At 48.0% G+C, this 21,907-nt stretch overlaps 7 pseudogenes; all 7 read left to right on the forward strand.

Moving 5' to 3' along the window:
- The first annotated feature begins 546 nt into the window (after window positions 1-546).
- On the forward strand, window positions 547-665 carry LOC143931414 (5S ribosomal RNA; annotated as a pseudogene).
- A 92-nt stretch (window positions 666-757) lies between these two features.
- On the forward strand, window positions 758-877 carry LOC143931966 (5S ribosomal RNA; annotated as a pseudogene).
- A 98-nt stretch (window positions 878-975) lies between these two features.
- LOC143931740 (5S ribosomal RNA) lies at window positions 976-1,094 on the forward strand (annotated as a pseudogene).
- A 1,150-nt stretch (window positions 1,095-2,244) lies between these two features.
- On the forward strand, window positions 2,245-2,363 carry LOC143931297 (5S ribosomal RNA; annotated as a pseudogene).
- A 4,384-nt stretch (window positions 2,364-6,747) lies between these two features.
- LOC143931861 (5S ribosomal RNA) lies at window positions 6,748-6,866 on the forward strand (annotated as a pseudogene).
- A 62-nt stretch (window positions 6,867-6,928) lies between these two features.
- Window positions 6,929-7,048, forward strand: LOC143931897 (5S ribosomal RNA; annotated as a pseudogene).
- Window positions 7,049-7,146: 98 nt separating this feature from the next.
- Window positions 7,147-7,265, forward strand: LOC143931787 (5S ribosomal RNA; annotated as a pseudogene).
- Window positions 7,266-21,907: the final 14,642 nt, after the last annotated feature.

A 21,907-nucleotide genomic window follows, 5' to 3' on the forward strand; every position in this document is an offset into this window, starting at 1 on the left:
TCTTTTTATGTTGTTGGCGTTGATTCGTTTTGTTTTTTTTCCGCTTGTTTCCCAAGGTGACCATCTTGGCATTTGTCAAGAGGGTTGAGAGTGCCCAAAGAGTTCGCTTACAGCAGCATCACCCTGAAAGAGCCCTATCTCTTCTCATCTCTGAGGCTAAGAAGGGTTGGGCCTAGTTAGTCCCTGGATGGGAGATGGCTTTGGAATACCAGGTGCCGTAGTCTTCTTTTTATGTTGTTGACATTGACCTGTTTTTTTTTCGCTTGTTTCCCAAGGTGACTATCTTGGCATTTGTCAAGAGGGTTGAGAGTGCCCAAAGAGATTGCCTATGGGCACATAAGCCTGAAAGCGCCCGATCTCCTCTGATCTCAGAGGCTAAACAGGGTCGGGCCTTGCTAGTACCTGGATTGGAGACCACCTGGGAATACTAGGTGCTGAAGGCTTCTTTTTATGTTGTTGGCGTTGACTTGTTTTTTTTTTTGTTTTTGTTTTCCAAGGTGACCATCTTGGTGTTTGTCAAGAGGGTTGAGAGCGCCTGAAGAGCTCGCCTATGGCCACATAACCCTGAAAGCACCAGATCTCGTCTGATCTCAGAGACTAAACAGGGTCGGGCCTTGTTAATACCTGGATGGGAGACCACCTGGGAATACTAGGTGCTGTAGACTTCTTCTCATGTTGTTGGCGTTGACTTTTTTTTGTTTGTTTCCCAAGGTGACCATATTGGCGTTAGTCAAGGTTGAGAGTGCCTGAAGAAATCTCCTACGGCCACACCACCCTGAAAGAGCCCAATCTCATCTGATTTCAGAGGCTAAGCAGGGTTGGGACCAGTTTAGTACCTGGATGGGAGACCGCCTGGGATTTCCAGATGCCGTAGGCTTCTTTTTATGTTGTTGCCGTTGACCTATTTTTTTCCACTTGTTTCCAAGGTGACCATCTTGGTGTTTGTCAAGAGAGTTGAGAGTGCCTGAAGATATTGGCTACGGCCACATCACCCTGAATCTGTTCCATCTCGTCTGATCTTGGAGGTTAAGCAGGGTCGGGCCTGGTTAATGCCTGGATGGGAGACCGCCTGGGAATACCAGGTGTCGTAGGCTTCTTTTTTTTTTCAAATATAATTTTTTGGATTTGGTAGGACCTAGAGAGGGAACCACGAATTGGGCCATCATCCAGGCAAAGTTCCTCGAAGGGGTGGAATTGTCTAGAGAAGAACGAATGGTTAGGTAGTGATCTGAGGAAATGGATTAGCTGTCTAGCTCTCCAGCTATCCATTGCAACAGGTACTTGCTCTAGCAGTATGGTCCCCATGGGAATCAAGCCCGTGGGTCCAAGAAATAGGGCTGCTCTCAGAAGCCCTTTCGGGGCTTGCCTGGTAAAGGCCTGGTCAGACAGGCCCGGAGGGAATCTAGGATGTCCAATAATTGGGGTCATAGGAGAAGGGAAGTTAGTCAGGTGGGAAAGGTGAAAATACTATCCATCTCGGCGAGCGAGAGGCCAATTAATGGGTGAGTAGTCACACAGGGCTCCAATGGCCTCCCCGCCCAAGGCAGACCAGCCAGTGGAACCCACGCCATCTCCTGCTCTAGCTTGACCCATAGCTTCAGTTCCCCACGCCGGTGTCTTATCACATATGGTCCCCCATCGCATATTGTCCGCTGTGTACTGCGCATGCGCAGTACACAGCAACACAGATTCTGAAAATTGCCGAGCATGAACGGCGCCTGCGCACTGAGTCCAGGTTCTATCCCCACTATCCAAGTGGACACAGAGTAAGAATATAAAAGAGCCGAGCGCAGCGAGGCCGAACCCGAAGCGCGGCGAGCGAACCTCGCCTACGAGGGGCCCTCTAATATTCACAACCCTATGTCCGCTTGGATGGTGGGGCTACCACCTCCACTCACCGTGCAGGCGCCGTTCAGCTTCTGAGATTTTCCGAAGCTTCGTCGTCTCCGTACTGCGCATGCGCAGTACGGCGCAGACACTATATCATGGCCGGACAGTATATGGCAGAACACCGGCACCAGTCAACCACCGGTGTCATGTGCGTTGCTGTGTAATATAGAGCAGGGTCCGGGAAGCCAATACCTCCCCTCAATTTCGGTCGCAATAGCATTGCCCTACCAATACGCATATGTTTTCTTCTTGGCTTCTTTTTATGTTGTTGGCTTTGACCTGTTTTTTTTAGCTTGTTTCCCAAGGTGACCATCTTGGCCTTTGTCAAGAGGCTTCAGAGTGCCCAAAGAGAGTGCCTACGGCCAAATCACCCTGAGAGAGCCCAATCTCATCTGATCTCAGAGGCTAAGCAGCGATGGGCCTGGTTAGTACCTGGATGGGAGACAGCTTGGGAATACCAGGTGCCGTAGGCTTCTCATTGTGTTGTCGGCGTTGACCTGTTTTTTCCCCCTTGTTTCCCAAGGTGACCATCTTGGCATGTGTCAAGAGGGTTGAGAGTGCACAAAGAAATTGCCTAGGAGCACAACACCCTGAAAGCGCCCAATCTCGTTTGGTCTCAGAGGCAAAGCAGGGTTGGGCCTGGTTTGTACCTGGATGGGAGACCGCCTGGGTTTTCCAGATGCCACAGGCTTATTTTTATGTTGTTGGTGTTGACCTGTTTTTTTCGCTTGTTTCCCAAAGTGATCATCTTGGCATTTGTCAAGAGGGTTGAGAGTGCCTAAAGAGATCGCTTACAGCCGCATCACCCTGAAAGCACCCTATCTCTTCTGATCTCAGAGGCTAAGAAGGGTTGGGCCTAGTTAGTACTTGAATGGGAGACGGCCTTGGAATACCAGGTGCCGTATTCTTCTTTTTATGTTGTTGGTGTTGACCTGTTTTTTTTCGCTTGTTTCCCAGGGTGACTATCTTGGCATTTTTCAAGAGGGATGAGAGTGCCCAAAGAGATTGCCTATGGGCACATCACCCTGAAAGCGCCTAATCTCCGCTGATCTCAGAGGCTAGAAAGGGTCGCGGCTTGTTAATACCTGGATGGGAGACCGCCTGGAAATACTAGGTGCGGTAGGCTTCTTTTTATGTTGTTGGCGTTGACTTGTTTTTTTTGTTTGTTTCCCAAGGTGACCATCTTGGCGTTTGTCAAGAGGGTTGAGCATGCCTGAAAAAATCTACTATGGCTGCATCAGCCTGAAAGAGCCAAATCTCATTTGATCTCAGAGGCTAAGGCTGCGTACACACGGGCGGACTGTTTGTCCAACTTTGTCCGCTGAACAGTGTTTCAGCGGACAGTCCGCTCGTGTGTGGGCTTCAGCGGACAGTTTCAGCGGACAGTCTAACGAACAAAGTTTTTCGGAATTTCCGTAAGACTGTCCGCTGAAACTTGGTTTGAGCGGACAGTCCGCTCATGTGTAGGCTTGTTCGTCAAACTAAGTTCCGCGCATGCTCAAAAAGGATTTACACGCCGAAGGTTGCATTGCAGTGTATAGGACTTCGAATCTCTCGTCCCGTCGTACGTGCCGTTCACGTCATCGCGCAAGTTTTCAGCGGACTGTTCGTTTGTCGTGTGCGGTCCAGTCCGCTCATGCAAATTTTGAATGGACTGTTTGTCAAACTGTTTGACGAACCTAGTTGGGCGAACAGTCCGCCCGTGTGTACGCGGCCTAAGCAGGGTTGGGACCTGGTTAGTACCTGGATGGGAGACCGCCTGGGATTTCTCGATGCCATAGGCTTTTTTTTTAAGTTGTTGGCATTGACTTATGTTTTTTTTTTTGTTTTATTCATTTATTAAGTATAAGTAGAACAACATAAATATAACAGTCAACCATACAGCATGACCCAGGGTCACAATTACATGGTAACAAAAAATAGGCTGCCAAATAACTCTGGGTTCTCAGAGGGGAGTCCTAGAGTTTCATGCAGAAAAGAGAGAAACCCCACCTCCGATATGTAGTACAGTATAACTAATGCAGCTCCGTTCGGACAAATGTAATCATGGAGAACAACTGGGACCACAGCGAGCCAGCTTATCATGACCTATGTGAACCAGAGTAAAATATGAGCCGGTCGTGTCCAGAACCCTGGGGTTCTTCTGGGTCCCAAAGGCTAGTAAGGAGACAAGGCATAGTGAAAAGGGAGGACGGGGGAAGAAGAGAGTGCAAAGACGGAGAGAGAGGAGGGGGGGGGGATGGCGGCGGGGAAAAAAAGAAAAATAAAGACAAAAAGGGAGAGGGGGGGAATGCCACCCAGGGCAGACTTGGCCTACGTAGGTAAACGTTAGATGTTCAGTCGTTTTCTGGGACAGGGGCGCTGCTCACCTCCCGAATGTAGTCTCAAGTACCAGTAAAATACCTCCAGGGCCTCCATGTAACACTAAATGCCTCTTCAGTGTTGTGAAGGGTGGGGGTCAATTCTTCCATCCGGAGAATATGATTGACTTTGGAATACCACAGCACCTTGGATGGGGGCTGAGGCTGCCTCCACAGTGTGGGAATGCAGGCCCGTGCGGCGTTCAGGAGTTGCATCGTGAGGGTTTTTTTGTATTTTCGAACAGGCTGTTTGGTCAAGTGTAGAAGGCACGCTGCTGGGTTGTCTGCGATATCTACATTTCTGAGAGTTTTTATCGTCCCGGTCACCTCCACCCAAAAGTTCCTCAAGGCCGGGCATGCCCATAAAATGTGTCCCATGGTCCCCGTATCTGAATTGCACCTCCAACAAACATCCGGAATCGATGTATTCATTTTATTCAGAAGGTATGGGACTCTATACCAGCGTGAGACTATCTTGTATCCTGATTCTTGATATTGGTTTGCGATGGAAGCTTTATGTACTAATGTCAGGATCTTCCCTATCTGTTGTGGGGTAAATGTGATGCCAAAGTCCCTCTCCCATTTGTGGATAAATGGTGGGGTCGACTCCTCCTCCTGACTACTTAATAGGTTGTAGAGGAGGGAGAGGGTGTGTCGCAAAGGTTCCTTTTTGTGACAGATGGATTCATAGGGCGTCAGGTCTCTAGGAGTGTAGGGGGCCCTTTGTATGGCCAAAAGAAAGTGACGAAGTTGATAAGCACTAAACAAGTCAAGCGGAGGGTCAGAAAGCTCGGCGACAGTTTGCGTGGTCGGGAGCCCTCCCGAGGGCCACACGTCTCCCAGACGCTGTTTCCCCACCACTGTCAACTGTCACAGTTTCTTGTTGGTAAATCCCGGTGGGAAGTCTGGATTACCTATAACCGGAGTCATTGGTGATGGCAGGGGAGAAATGTGTGTGCAGAGGAACAACCTCCGCACAACAGCCAACGTAGCTCCCACTACGGGGTGATCTCTGAGGTCTTTTGGTAGGGTGGACAGGAGCCACGGGGAGGTCAATAGGGGAATGGATCCATCCTCAATCTCCATCTCCACCCACTGCTTGTGTGGGCCATTACAATGCCAATCAACGACTCTCGCTAGCAGAGTCGCTCTGTTGTATTGTCTCAGATCTGGGAGACCCAGACCCCCCTTGTCCTTTGGTCTGGCAAGCAATTGCAAAAGGGCTCTGGGCGGTTTGCGCACCCAAATAAAGTCCCGGAGCAGCACCTGCAGTTGTCTGAAAAAAATTGGGGGTAACCGGATCGGTAATGTCTGGAACAAGTATAAGATCCGCGGGAGGGCCGTCATTTTGAATGCATTACAGCGCCCGAACCAGGTCAGTGTTAAAGCATGCCAGTTTCCCAAATCAGATTTCAATCTATTCAGGAGAGGGACAAAATTAAGCGGGTACAATTGCGCCAAATCCGCTGCGATGTCAACGCCCAGGTAACGTATAGATTTTTCAGCTCAGTAGAATGGGAAAGCGGAGCGTAGCCTCTTGGCCTCACCATCCGGGACCGATATATTCAATACAGCCGACGGTGCAATTGATTTTATAGTTTGATAGGCTGCCGTATCGCCGGAGAGCCGCGAGTATATTGGGAAGCGAAATGTGTGGATTGGAGACGAAAAAAATTAGATCGTCAGCGTACGCCGCAATTTTGTGGTGTGCCCAGGGTTTGGATATACCAGTAATATTCGGGTCATTCCGAACGTGACACATAAGTGGTTCCAGTGTCAGAATAAAAATTAGGGGAGACAGAGGGCACCCCTGTCTCATCCCATTAGTGATGGGGAAAGAGTCCGAGCACTCTGAAAGCACCCAATCTCGTCTGATCTTGGAGGCTAAGAAGAGTCAGGCCTGGTTAGTACCTGGATGGGAGACCACCTGAGAATACCAGTTATTGTAGGCTTCTTTTTATGTTGTTGGCGTTGATTCGTTTTGTTTTTTTTTCGCTTGTTTCCCAAGGTGACCATCTTGGCATTTGTCAAGAGGGTTGAGAGTGCCCAAAGAGTTAGCTTACAGCAGCATCACCCTGAAAGAGCCCTATCTCTTCTCATCTCTGAGGATAAAAAGGGTTGGGCCTAGTTAGTCCCTGGATGGGAGATGGCTTTGGAATACCAGGTGCCGTAGTCTTCTTTTTATGTTGTTGACATTGACCTGTTTTTTTTCTGCTTGTTTCCCAAGGTGACTATCTTGGCATTTGTCAAGAGGGTTGAGAGTGCCCAAAGAGATTGCCTATGGGCACATAAGCCTGAAAGCGCCCGATCTCCTCTGATCTCAGAGGCTAAACAGGGTCGGGCCTTGCTAGTACCTGGATTGGAGACCACCTGGGAATACTAGGTGCTGAAGGCTTCTTTTTATGTTGTTGGCGTTGACTTGTTTTTTTTTTTTGTTTGTTTACCAAGGTGACCATCTTGGTGTTTGTCAAGAGGGTTGAGAGTGCCTGAAGAGCTCGCCTATGGCCACATAACCCTGAAAGCACCAGATCTCGTCTGATCTCAGAGACTAAACAGGGTCGGGCCTTGTTAATACCTGGATGGGAGACCAGTTGGGAATACTAGGTGCTGTAGACTTCTTCTCATGTTGTTGGTGTTGACTTGATTTTTTTTTTTGTTTCCCAGTGCCTGAAGAAATCTCCTACGGCCACACCACCCTGAAAGAGCCCAATCTCATCTGATCTCAGAGGCTAAGCTGGGTTGGGACCAGTTTAGTACCTGGATGGGAGACCGCCTGGGATTTCCAGATGCCGTAGGCTTCTTTTTATGTTGTTGCCGTTGACCTATTTTTTTCCGCTTGTTTCCAAGCTGACCATCTTGGTGTTTGTCAAGAGAGTTGAGAGTGCCTGAAGATATTGGCTACGGCCACATCACCCTGAATCTGTTCCATCTCATCTGATCTTGGAGGCTAAGCAGGGTCGGGCCTGGTTAATGCCTGGATGGGAGACCGCCTGGGAATACCAGGTGTCGTAGGCTTCTTTTTTTTTCAAATATAATTTTTTCTCCAAATAGGGGAAGACGGTTCCCCGAGTACATAATGCAACAGAGAAATACAGAGCAAAAAGCAGCTGAACAATACCTGATACAGGTATATTTGCAACTGTGAGTCTGCCTTCCATCAATCACAATGATTCGAGGCACGGATAAAGTACTGTACCAAGATGCAGGGTCACACAAACCCCAGGTCCCTCCGGCATAATCCATCCAGAGGAGGGGGGTGGGGCCGTCATTCCCAATTTTACACTCTTTCCAAAAGAGAGAGGGGGTGGAGGGGGTGAGAGATAGGGGAGTAAGGCAGAAAAGAGAACGGTTGAAAGATCAGAAAAGGAGAAGAGGGGACGAGACACGATGGCAGCCACTGTCCAAGGGGCCAGTCAAGGAAAGCTCAGAGCACTAAGGCGATAGCAGGCGACATCCTTCCAGCGAGAATATAAAGGTATTCCAGATGTCCCAGGTTTGTTTAAAAAATTCTTGTTTACCTTGTGATGTGAGGATCAAGTCCTCCATTTTTTTTAATGTCCTCTATTTTCCTAAGCCAGTGAGTAATGAAAGGGGGGAACATTTTTTCCAATAGAGAGGGATGCAGGATTTCGCCGCATTTATCACATGCCGTAAAATTGATTTTTTTGTACTTCTTAATGGGAATCTGTGAATGGTGCAAGAGAAAGAATGCAGCCTCTTCCTGGATGGAGAAGTCTGTGAATTTTTGTGTTATGCATCAGATCTCTGTCCAGAAGTCCACCAAGCTGGGGCAGGACCAAAAAATGTGCAGCAACGTGCCCTCTTCTTCTCCACACCTCCAGCATATGTTCGAGGAAGAGGGGAAACATTTCTGCAGCTTTGATGGTGTCAAATACCACCTGGTGAGAAGTTTAAAATTCGTCTCCTGTATCTTCGTGCACAGCGACATTTTGAGAGCCAAAGTGATAATGCGTTGTCTCTGTGCTGGGGAAAATGAGCAATTAAGGTCCTTTTCCCAGTTGGACAGACAGGTTAAGTGTGGGTAATCTGTTTGAGAGAAAATGTGGGCCAAAGGGCCTTCGCTCCTGCATAGAGTCTCAAACTCCGTCTGAGGGCGGGCAAACGTTTGAGGATTGGGGATGGAATGGAGAAAATGATGTCGTTGCGCCGCTCTCCAAAAAGGCAGTTGTAAAAGCCCTGTCGGATCTGTTAGGGTTGAGAAAGAAGGCCATTTTCCATCAATGACGAATTTAGATGCATTGTCTAGGTTGGAATTTCTAAGTGGGTCCCCAGTTCAAAGGTTGGATGGTCACATATAGGGAATAGGGGGGAAGTCAAAGACGTGAGTGTGTTTTGGGTAGCGATCAGGTGACTGACTTTCAACTAAGCCCCTATAGTGGGATGTGACATAAATTCTGTGGGTAAATACTTATAGCACCACATGGCGCTTCCTTTTTTTTAACAGCACAAGTTTATTGAACAACTCAGTTATAACAAGATATTACAGTAGGTACAAACATTAGCCTCTTCATAGGTGATGGACAGTAATACATCTTACATTAAGGAAAATTCCTGACAATGATAGTATAGACTCCAATATAGCTCACTCCACACACGTATGCAGATTTTCCACCCACCTATCCCATATTTTGTGGTATTTGGCTGGACACCCACGATTTCTATACACCAGTTTAATCAAGGGTAGCTTACTATTAATGCCCATTACCCATTCCTGCATAGTAGGCATGGTTGGACGCATCCAGTATTTAGCCACAAGCTTTTGTGCGGTAAACAGCGTAGAGTGCAAAAATGTAGCCAAGTATTGATCAACAGAGGTATCAGGAAATATACTAAGTAGGCAACTCTTAGGGTCAAGTTGAAGGGGTGAACCCATGTGGTCATGTAGAAACCTGACAATCTGCCCCCAATACTCCTGGACCAATGGGCATTGCCAGAGAAGATGGTAGAAAGTACCAGTCATACAAGAGCAATGGGGACACTTCGGGTTATAGTCAGGATGATACTTAGCTATCCGGATAGGGGTGAGATAGGACCTGTGTATCACATAGTACTGCGTTAGTCGGTCAGGTAGGCTAAGCGAAGCCTGTTGAACGTTCTCAAGGGCATCCTCCCATTCCTCCCCATCAAAGGGACCTATGTCCTCTTCCCATCTCAACCTGGCCCGTTCAGTGGTTTGCGCCACCAAGCGGGCCCGGAGTAGGCCGTATAGAGTCGAGATCAATTTAGCCGGTTCGTCTCCCATAATTACATCTGTCAAAGCCAGCGACTGTACATTCGGGAAGTCCTGAGCAAATTGCGCACGAAGCGCGTGTCGCAATTGCAAGTAGCGAAAGTGCATATGAGGGGGTATTTTAAATTCCACTTGTAGGGAGGGAAAATCCCTTACGCCCATAGGAGTCACCACCTGATACAGAAAAAGTATCCCTCTAGAAGCCCACAAGTCTACATCTGGTAAGCCAGACATCTCACGAAGCAGGGGGTTGCGCCATAGCGTTGTATGTGAGTGGTAATAGTCAGCTCCCAGTAATCTAAGGGCTAGTTTCCAAATACTCCGGTGGTGTGGCAGGATCCGGGACCGGGCATCCCTAACCCCACCACCCCGAAAAATTATCTGAAGGGGAGTATCAACAAGGGATTCAGCCCTCCCGCCCACCAAGGCCTGATATCTGTGACTATCCGCTCTATGGAGGTGATAAAAATGGGAAATCTGGGCTGCTATGTAGTATGTGTGGAAATCAGGGAGAGCCAGTCCCCCCATAGAGGTCGGGTTTTTAAGTGTGTTCCATGCCAACTTATGTCTAGATGGGCCCCAGATAAAGGTGTTTAAGACACCGTCTAATGTTTTAAAGAACGCCACGGGGACCATGACAGGGGAATGCCAAAGTACATAAAGGAGTTTCGGCAGGAGGATCATTTTAGTAATATTAATCCGTCCCATAACCCCAATAGGGAGACGGGACCATGCCTTAGTCTTCTCCCGCACATACAGAAGCAGTGGTTTAAGATTAAGGTGAATATACTCCCCAGGTTCCCTCGTAACCTGCACTCCCAAATACTGAATGGAGGATACCCTGGAGAGCGGGAGAGAAGCTGCATCCCGGTCCGGGGAGAACAAGTCAATGGGTAGAACCTGCGACTTGGTCCAATTAATACGCAGACCGGAATGACCACCAAACTCCTCTATGACCCCCAGGGCAGCCTCCAACGACCGACCCGAGTCCTCTAAATACAGTAAAGTATCATCCGCATACATACTTACCGATTCCACCAGAGAACCGCGTCGGAGGCCTACTACAGCCGGGTGTGCCCGAAGTGCAGCAGCCAACGGTTATGCCGCCAAAGCATATAACATAGGAGACAACCCTGACGTGTGCCACGGCCCAGCTGAAAGGGGTCCGACACCCATCTGTTAACCGCTACTCTAGCCATTGGGCGATAGTATAGGAGAGTAATCCATTTAGCAAAATTGGGGCCAAACCCAAATTTACCCAAGCATTCCCAAAGATAATTCCACTCAATGGAATCAAACGCCTTAGCGGCATCCAGTGACAACACCACCCTCGAGCCTACTTTGTCATGCTCAGCCTGGATATTCATATGTAACCGGCGGATATTAATGGCCGTGTTTTTCCCGGGCATAATCCGGGTGAACAAGTGATAGGATGACTCCACTCAGACGGTGGCAAGCACTTTAGCCAAAATTTTAATATCTGCTTGGAGCAGCGAGATGGGGCGATAGGAATCCGGGCAGTGGGGATCCTTTCCTGGCTTGGGTATCACTATAATAACTGCCTGCCGTAGAGTATCAGGTAGGGACCCGGAGTCAAATATGTGTGTATATAATCTCAACAATTCTGGCACTAGTGTCTCAGAGTAGTGGGCATAGAAATCCAGGGGAATACCATCCAGTCCAGGGGCCTTAGCCGTTGCAAGGGATGCCACCGCTAGCCTAATCTCATCTGCCGATATCGGGGCCTCAAGAGACTCAACCTGAGCCTCAGACAGGTGGGGAAGAGAGATATCTCGGAGGTATGCCCCAGTCTCAGTCCTCGGCCTATGTACCTGCGACTCATAAAGGGCAGCATAGTAAGCACGAAACATGGTGGCCACTGTTGGCGGATCAGTCACCTCCTCACCCCCATTGTCAGTCAACGAAACCACCACCGGGGGCTTGGAGTCCCGATGCGCCAAGTAGGCCAGCAACTTTCCCGCCCTCTCTCCTTGTTCAAACACCCGTTGCTTAACAAAAAACAACTTTTGCTTAGCCTGTTCAATGTGGAGGTGATCTACTAGCCTTGTGTGGTGTCGTAATACCTGGGCCTTAGCAGGTGTGGGGTCAGTAGTGAAGTCAGTGGTCACCGAGGCTAGCTCCCGTAGGGCATTAGATAGCAAAGTCTTGGAGGTACGCTTCAACCGGTTAATCCGGTGTGTTAAAGGGGAGCGTACGTGCAGTTTAAAAGCCTCCCAGGTACAGTCAACCGGAGCCGTCCCCTGATTAGTAGTAAAGAAAAAACCCCATTCGTCCCCTAAGTCTTCGCTGTCACTCAAGGCGGTTAACCAGAAGGGGTGAAGCCGCCATGGTTTCGGTCCAGTAGGTCGGGTCAAGGAAAAAGTTGCCCAGCAAGGAGCGTGGTCTGACAATGATCTAGCATAATAGCCGTGTCTACTAGCCTGGGTAACAACTGGGCGGACACAGCAATATAATCTATACGTGACATGGTGGAGTGAGTTGCAGAGAAACAGGAGTAAACACGTTTAGCCTGATATTTAAATTGCCACAGATCTGTAAGAGAGAATTCCTGAAACGTGCGACCTAGGCCAGTATCTCCCGGTAAATGATCCCCTCGAGTAGAGCTCATTCTATCCACCCCCGGATTCAAAACCATATTAAAATCACCCAGCCAAATTGCTGGGACATTAGGGTGTTGAGCCATAAAAGATAATCCCTCTGTAATTAGTCTATGATCATAAGGCGGGGGTACATAATAGGCGAGAATAATGTACTGTTCTCCGTGCAATAAGCAGTGTATAAATATATATCTGCCCTGCAGGTCTGTCTGCAAAGAAACCAAGGAAAACTGTGCCGTTTTAGATATCAATACAGACACCCCGCGAGAATAGGACGTATGGGTGGGCCCATCCAATCCACGGGCGACGCAAAGCTATTTGCAATCTCCCAGTTATATGCGTCTCCACCAGGACTGTGATATCCGCTCTATAAGTTTTGAGACACCCAAACACTGCCGCCCTCTTAATTTTATCCCGAATCCCCCTGACATTCCACGTCAGCAACTTCAGGGTACCCATGGCGTGGTCTCAGCCAATATCACAAGGAGGAAAATAGTATCCAAACCACCCCTCAAAGCAGTATCCATTCCCATATTCATCAGAGTATACATGAAAAAGAGACATTTGTCTGTTCCATAACCAAATAAAGCTTGTGCCATAAACTAAGCATAAAACATAACATACAATAACATAATAACTACAACCCATCCCCACCCTCCCTGCTCTCAGCCACCCCAACTTGGCTGGAGCTCTCTTCCCAAAACAAACCATTGAACACTAGGCAATGTCAATAACAATAAGCCACTGGACCCAGTGACAAGACCAAGTCTTCTCCCGTCATAACCCGGCTTGTAGGCCGGAGCCGGACCATGCGTCCATTTCCCACCCCACTCCCATTGGTGCGGTGCCCAGTTCAGCAGCGGGACATAACAGTCCAGTAAAGGGCATGTATCAGGAGAAAGTCAAAGTTCTGCAGTCCCATGCAGCAAGTCCAGATGACCCGCGTCCCCCCCACCCCCCCAGGGAAAGGGCCCAATAGAGCCCACCAAGCGGGTCCCCCAAACTAAGAGGGAGGGGGAAGGGGTATTGTGTAACGAACCAGGGGGATGTCCGCAGAGCGTGGCCATAGGCAGCAGTACATGTTCAGTCAACAAGAGCAACGGCCATCCATGTTAGAGAGGGGGAACAGAAGCATCAATTCAGGGACTGAGGATAATGAACCACGCATAGGCAGTCCAACAGCGATCTGCTTGCACACGGGCAAATAGAAAGGGGGGAGCAAATAGAGTACTCACAAATCTTCCAGCGATTTTAGTCTCGAGGTGGCCGATTTCGAGCCGCGTCTCTCTGGTCCAACCAGGAAACTGCCATCTCAGGATCTTCAAAAAAGTAGGCCCTATCTTCCCCCACTACGCGGAGTCTGGCCGGGTACAACATGGCGTACTTGAGGTGATGTGCCCTGAGGCGCCTCTTGACTTCCACAAATCGGGAACAACGTTTTTGAACTTCTGCGGAGAAGTCGGGAAACACTGAGATATGTCCGTTCTGAAACGGGATGTTGCCTTTTTCACGAGTAAGGCGAAGGATGGCATCCCTATCCCGGTAATTTAGCAGCTTAGCAATGCACGTGCGAGGAGGTGCCCCCTCCGGCGGCGGGCGGGCAGGCATTCTGTGGGCCCTTTCAATAATAAATGAGGTAGAAAACGCCTCCCTACCGTAGGCCTTAATCAGGAGAGATTCCAAAAATGTCGCCGGGTCAGCCCCCTCGGAGCCCTCCGGCAGGCCGATAAAGCGGAGGTTAGATCTGTGGGCCCTATTCTCAAGGTCGTCCTGTTTCTGGGCCAGCTGCTGGAGCTGCTTTTTCACATCCTCCTGGGCATGCTGCAGAGGGAACAGGACATCTTCGGCCTGACTGATCCGGGTTTCAGTTTCCTTCACTCTGTCACGCAGTTTAGCCATGTCCTGTCGGATAAGTGAGACATCCACCTTAACCTCCTCAAGCTTAGTTGTCAGTGTGGTCTGGCAGGTACTGTAGAAATCGGCTCAAGCACCTTCGCCGTGTCTGAGGTAGCAGGTTCTGCAGCCGGAGTGGACTGTCCGCCATGTTGGCCCTCATGGTCCCGCCGGAACTTTTTAAGAGATGCCGCCGCTGCAGACTGCTTCTTCGTCTGAGACATCGTCCCAATGTATGCACGAGAAAGTAGCGGGTATTACACCGGTAAGATCGTAGGTAAAATAGTCAGTGGGCACCCAGGATCACTACAGGAGATCGCGGTAGGAGCGGAGCTCAGGTCACAAGCGTCCTACTCCATTGCTGTCCAGGCCACGCCCCCCCCCCCCCCACATTGCGCTTCTTAGCGGAATTCGGGAGTGAGCTTAGAAAGATTGTTTCGATTCCAGTCCAATACACGCCCCAGATGGGAGGCCAGGTAGTAGCGTCGCAAGTCAGGGAGAACCAACCCTCCCTGTTGTTTAGACAATGTCAGCTGTGACCGCTTAAGTCTGGGATTTTTGTGGGCCCAGTTAAATTGAGTGGGCAAGGATTGAGCTTGCTTAAAAAACGGGACTGGAATCTGGATCGGGAGAGCTTGGAAAAGATAAGTAAATTTAGGGAGTATGTTCATTTTAATGAGATTGCATCTCCTGAACCAGGAATGGAGGTCAGAATGCCACCCGTGAAGCAAACTGCGGATCTTAGTGACAAGGGGTGGGGGGAAGTTCAACATAAACGTACGCGCGATGTCCGGTGGAATGTAAGTACCTAAGTACTTAAGGGCTGTATGGGTCCATTTAAATCGAAAATTGGACTGCAAGTCTATTAACGTTTGCGGGGGGAATGCAACCCCCATGGCCTTTGATTTCAAGAAGTATCCCGTAGATCTGGAATTCCCGAAGGAGATTTGGCAAGGAAACTCTGGGATTCGTCAGCGAGAACAGCATGTCATCCGCGTAGGCAGATATCTTGCACTCAATAGTACCCATTTGGAGTCCCGTTATGTCTGAGTTTTGTCGAATTGTGGAGAGAAAGGGTTCCAATGACAGTGCGAATAATAGGGGCGACAGGGGGCAACCCTGTCTGGTCCCATTCCCCATGTCAAGGGGAGATGAGAGAACCCCATTCGCTTTGACTTGAGCTGAAGGGCGTGAGTATATCTTACTTATCCATGCCAGCATCCGTTCACTCAGACCTATATGGCGAAGGACCGAGAACATTAATGTCCATTTGACCCGATCAAAAGCCTTCTCGGCATCAGTACTCATGAAAAGACATGGGGTCCCAGATGACTTTGCTTTATGGATCAGGGTAAGCACCTTAATGGTGTTGTCCCTATCTTCCCTGGTGGAAATAAAACCTAACTGGTCAATATGTATAAGGGACTGCAAGTGATGTGCCAATCACGTGGCGAGGATTTTAGAGAATAGTTTTAGGACCGAATTTAGGAGGAAAATGGTTCTGTAGCTCCCACATAGGCCCGGGTCTTTGCCCTCCTTAGGTATCAACGAGATGTGGGCTCCAAGGATATCCTCAGGAAAATCCCCATTTGAGCTCAGAGTATTAAATAAATTCACCAAGCGCGGGCCGAGAATAGGGAGGAAGGTCTTAAAGTATTGTGCGGTATATCCGTCAGAGCCCGGAGCCTTACCCACCTTCGGAGGTCCCACGGCTGTCTTGACTTCTTCCAGTGTGATCGGGTCCTCCAAGTACTCCCGTGATTCCGATGAGAGGGTTGGTAGACCAGAACCGGTTACATATCTGTCTATATTGTCCTGTCCAGACCCTGAATCGGGCAGGTTGTAGAGATCAGAGTAACATTTTTCAAAGACTTCGGCTATTTGGGTTGGGGTAGAGGCCCTCTGGCCATTCTCATCTATCAACTGTGGTATGTAAGAGCCAGATTTCAACTCCTTTACCGACCTGGCTAAGATTTTTCCGCATTTGTCCCCTGACTCCTACATCAGTTTACGACAAAACTGGAGTGCCGCTTTCGCTTTATAATGGAGTAGGTCAGCAATATGGGTACGGAGTGTCCCCAATTCGATGTCTAAGGTCTGTGAGGGGGAATGTTTATGTTTCGCTTCCACAGAGGCAAGTTCATGAAACAGATTAGCAAGCTGTTCCTTCCGTGTTCGTTTGATGAGCGCCCCGTGCCTGATAAGTACCCTGCGGAGTACTGACTTGTGAGCCTCCCAAATTATCCCCGGGTCACAGTCCTGCGTTTAGTTTTCTTGGAAATAAAGGTCCAATTCCCTGGTTACATCTGCTAAAACTTCTGGTATCTGGAGGAGGCTCTCATTAAGGCGCCAGAATAGAGACCTAGGTGAGGGGTTCCTAGAGAGGGTGTAGGTAAGGGTTACAGGAGCGTGGTCGGACCAAGTAATATGGCCGATGGAGGAAGAGCTCACCAAGTGCAGTTGGTCATGTGGAATCAAGAAGAAGTCTATCCTCAAGTATGATTTGTGAGGGGAAGAGCAAAAAGAGTAGTCCCTTTCCCCAGAGTGTTGCAGACGCCAGACATCAACTAATTGGTCATTCAGTAAACACTTAGTAATCCGCTTTCTAGAGGAAATGAGGAGCGAGGAGCAAGAGGCAGAAGTGTCAACCGATGGCGAAAGGGGACATTAATATCAACTGGCCCTCCCGAAAGTCACATAATCTGTGCAGGGTAGTTCTGAGGAACGTGTCTTGGTGATCATTGGGAGCGTACACAGTGGCAAATGTAAAAAGGCGCTCTCCAATGTGGCCCCTAAGAAAAAGATATCGGCCCCCAGGGTCCACCAGAGAATCCTGGAGAACCCAGGGGAGCCTGCTAGAGATCAGAATGGAGACTCCCTTGGTCTTAGAGGAGGGGGTAGTAGAGTGGTAGACCTTAGGGAAGGATCTCGACCATAGAAAGGGGAGGGTAGTATTTTTAAAATGTGTTTCTTGTATAAAGGCCACATCAGTACAGGAAGTCTTCAGTTCTCACAGGAGGATCCACCGTTTTTCAGGGGAGTTCAGTCCCTTAACGTTTAGAGAGGTGACCTTGACTGAGTCTGCCATCGCTCCTCGGGGAGGGGGACGTCAGAGAAAAGCAAAGAAAGTTGAACCAAGGTAGGTTTTGGGTAGGTAATGCATGGCGGGAACTAAGGGGGAGAAAGGAAGGGCAAATGGAAGGAAAGGTAAAGGGAAAAAGAGGCCGGGCACCTCAACCCCAGGGGGAGAGGGAAATTAAGGGTTGTCCGCACTCAACAGTACAGGAAGGGTATACTAAAACAGCACAATTATGCTATAGCGCTTACCAGATGTACACTGGGTTTAAAGCGCTGTCCTACTTGGGTTGGTGGGTAGACAGGTCGGAGAGGGAGCCCCCGAATCCTAGTCCCCCCAGTCCCGGCAGTGGTAAATGTCACGTAAAAGACAATCAGTAACATCATAGAACCAAAAAACAATAGTATAACCAAAACAGAGGTAGAGCATATAACTGTCAGCACTGAGGGGTCTCCTCGGCTCGCCCTAAACGTAGGCATGCACGAGGGAGCCTGTCACAACAGAAAAGGCATCACAGAATGGGATCCACCACCCCCCGTCCCATACCCCTAAAGTACATGCAGTCCCCGAACAAATGCATTTCTCCCTTTGGCAGATTGTCCTCTCCTTACCCCCTCTCCCCCGTCCACGCCCCAGGGGGAAAAGGGGCAGGGAAAGGGGGAGTGGAAGGGGGAAAGGGGGAGGGAAAGGAGGGAAGGGAAGGGTGGGAAGGGGGGAAGGGAGGGGGGAAACAGGGGAGAGGGGACAAACATGCGGAAATGTCAAGTCCTTTAGCGCACTCCCGCCAGCAAACACCCAGACCCCAAAAAATTCAACTCCTCCCCTCCATGGTCACCACATCAAGATGAAAGAGGAGCAGCCCTGGTCGGTGCATAGAAAATCCGTCAGGCAAGGGGCTGGGGCCACCATCCCTCCATCCAACGGGAGACTTTACCCGAGCAGCAGTCCTGGGGCCCGCCAATTAGTGTCTCTCCTGCATCGCCATCGGGGGCTGTGTAGAGCATCCAGAGGGAGGCTGGGACTGCCCAAACAGTAAGGGGTAAATCCTCCAGGGGGGTCCAGAGTCACCCTTGAGGGAAGCAGTGTCTCGTACCAATAGGCTCAATAAATAAGTCATCCAGGGTCCCCGAAAGCTGCAGAAGGCAATGTCGGCAAAGAGTAGGTGGGAGCCAAAGGGGGGGACGAGGGGCGCAACCAGGGGGAGGGGACACATATGCGGGAATGTCAAGCCCTTCCAGTACAGCGCACTAGGTATCACTCAAACCCCCCAAAGTGCAACTCCCCCATCTAAGGTCAAGACTCCAGAAGGGAAGATGAGCCGCCCTGGTCTGTACATGAAAGAACTTGCTGCCAAGGGGTTGGGGCCATCATCCCTTCCTCCAATGGGAGATGCCACCGGCATGACAGCCCCGTGTCTTGTCAAGTGGTGCCCCTCTGACAATGTCGTTGTGGTATATGTGGAGCATCCAGGGAGAGGCAGGGGCCACCCAAACAGTGAGGGGTAAAGCCTCCAAGGGGGACCGGTGTTAGACAGGAGGATAGCGGTGTCTTGTACAAGTTGGTTAATTAGACAAGTCATCCAGTGTGTTCCTGTGAGCAGCGGAAGGAAAGGTCGGTAAGGATTATGAATGGGTGGGGGCCAGGGAGTGCATAAAACTGCCACCAGATGACCGGGGCAGAGAGGGCAAGGGGATGAAAGTCAGATCTGGTAGGTGGGGGCGGGGGTGAGGAGTTTCCCTCATATTACTCACATTGGCCATCCCTTGAAGCTGAGCGCTCTGCATACCCAGGACGTTCTTCTGTATAATCTAGCCTATGTGTATACAGTAGCCTGTCTTTTGTACACATTAGCCGGTCCTCTGTATACACTAGTCTGTCTGTATACACTAGTGTATACAGATAGGCTAGATTATACAGAAGAACATCCTGGGTATGCAGAGATGGAGGCTAGGGTATACAGAGAGAGATGCTAGAGTATGCATACTTGCTAGTGTATACAGACGGGCTAGTGTATACAGAAGACCGGCTAGTTTATATAGGGAGGCTAATGTGTGCAAAAGACAGGCTAGTGTATACAAATAGGCTAGATTATAGAGAAGAACATCTTGGGTATGCAGAGAGAGAGGCTGGGTTACACAGAGAGGATGGTGTATGCAGACTTTCTAGTGTATACAGACGGACTAGTGTATACAGAGAGGCTTGGGTATACAGAGAGCTAATGTATAAAGAGCAGCTAGTGTATACAAAAGACATCCAAGGGTATACAGAGAGACTTGTGTATGCAGAAGACCGGCTAGTTTATACAGAGAGGCAAATGTGTACAAAAGACAGGCTAGTGTATACAGATAGGCTAGATTATACAGAAGAAGCTCCTGGGTATGCAGAGATGGAGGCTAAGGTATACAGAGAGAGAGGCTAGAGTACGCATACTTGCTAGTGTATACAGATGGACTAGTATATACAGAGGACCGGCTAGTTTATACACAGAGGCTAATGTGTACAAAAGACAGGCTAGTGTATACAAATAGGCTAGATTATAGAGAAGAACGTCCTGGGTATGCAGAGATGGAGGCTGGGTTACACAGAGAGGCTAGTGTATGCAAGCTTGCTAGTGTATACAGACGGACTAGTGTATACAGTAGACCAGCTAGTTTATACAGGGAGGCTAATATCTACAGAAGACCGGCTAGTGTATACACATAGGCTAGATTATAGAGAAGAACGTCCTGGGTATGCAGAGATGGAGGCTAAGGTATACAGAGAGAGAAGTTGGGTTACAAAGAGAGGCTAGTGTATGCAGACTTGCTAGTGTATACCGGTGGACTAGTGTATACAGAGAGGCTTGGCTATACAGAGAGCTAATGTATAAAGAGATGCTATACAAAAGACAACCAAGAGTAGACAGTGAAGCTCGTGTATACAGAAGACCGGCTACAGAGAGGCTAATTTGTATATTTGTGTATACAGATAGGCTAGATTATACAGAGGAAGGTCCTGGGTATGCAGAGATGGAGGCTAGGGAATCCAGAGAGAGACTGTGTTACACAGAGAGGCTGGAGTATGCAGAAGACCGGCTATTTTTTTTTTACAGATAGGCTTGTGTATACAGAAGACAGTCTGGGGAATTCACTGAGGCTAGTGTATGCAGAGAGGCTGGGACACCGAGACTATTGTAAAAAGAAGGCAGGCTAGTGTATATAGATTACGGGCACGTGTATACAGAAGACAGAGAGGCTGGTGTACACAGAGAGATTAATGTATAACGAAAAGCTAGCGTGTAAAGAAGACAGGACTTTATTTTTTGCTAATGCAACTACTTCTGAAACATGTAAAGTGTTTTTTTCATATTTTGGTGCTGTTAAAAAGTGGTGTGTTGTCAGTGGTGAAATCAATGTGACAGTTAATGTGGAGAACTACAAATATACAAAATAGAGCAAAAGAGTGCTAAGTTTATTTTGTTAAGTCATTGACCGTTATTGGTTTGGCAGTACATGGTTTATTTTGATGTAAGATAGTTTTATTCTCTACTTATAGCCGAGTTTTAGACGACTTTATTATTAGCATTATTCGCATTATTCCTATTTATTATGCAGAGTGTAAGTATTGCAGTGAGACGATATTGCTTTTGAAAGATTTGTATTATTATACATAGCATTGTTAGCAGACCAATAGGACAATTTACATGGCTTAATATTGCAGAGCGTAATTTATCAGGAAAGAGATCCAAAGCGTTAGTTGCAGTAGCTTCATAAAACTGAGAAATCGTTGCATTACTCTAAATTTAAAGTTGTTCCGGTAGCACTGAAAAGACGATATTAGATGAGTGATCTACACATTTCGTTTACTATTTCGTTTACTATTGCAGAGAGATACCGGCTAAATGTTAATATGTGCTGCGTGTAAGGTAGAAATAAGATGGTTAAGTGTGAGCTGGTTTACCAGGATTTAGAGATAGTAATCTGTTTATTCTAATAATAAATATAGCAAAATAACTCTAAAATTAATATTGAGACATTATAATAAATAATTTCATTACTCTAAATGTAAAAGTTATCCCGGTAGCACTGAGTGGACTGATATTAGATGAGTGATCGTTGTAGTACAAATTCAGTTTCCTATAGCAGAGCAAAGTATGACATAGCAAAGAGACAAACTGCTTTGGAAATGTGAATGTGAATTAGAGATGAAATGTCAATCCCCATTGGTTACTTACAGGTTACCATTAATACAGTTAACACGGCTACGTACAGCAAAGTGTGAGCTAAGCAGCTAAATATTACTTAATATTGCAGAGATTAAGTATTGCAGTTGAAAAGAGATCGGAAGCGTTGTTTGCAGTAGCTTCAAAATGACTGAGAAATCATTTCATTACTCTAAATGTAAAAGTTATCCCGGTAGCACTGAGTGGACTGATATTAGTTGAGTGATCGTTGTGGTACAAATTCAGTTTCCTATAGCAGAGAGATACCAGCTAAATGTGAGAAGAGCAATTAAACTGTTCACATCGGTAGCATTGTATTACTCTTAACATGTGCAGCGTGTATAAAAGCAATAAGATGGTTTTGTATTATCCTAAAATTAGCAGTATACGTAATAAAGGTTGATAAGGTAACCTGGATTTAGACATAGCAAACTCCATAATCGAATTTAGCAAAATTAGAAAGGATCATATTGAGACAGTATATACAGGTCGAGTTTAAGTGGAAATACACAAAATATCTAGCTTACCTTTACATTGTTCAATAGAGCGTTGCAAAGTAATACCAAGGCAGAATGTCGGAATAGCAATTAGATGAGATGATTGCTGTAATCATGAAAT

The sequence above is a fragment of the Lithobates pipiens genome, unplaced genomic scaffold (assembly GCF_037356315.1).
Source record: "Lithobates pipiens isolate NorthernLeopardFrog02 unplaced genomic scaffold, aLitPip1_a1.2 Scaffold_25, whole genome shotgun sequence".
Classification (NCBI taxonomy): Eukaryota; Metazoa; Chordata; class Amphibia; order Anura; family Ranidae; genus Lithobates; species Lithobates pipiens.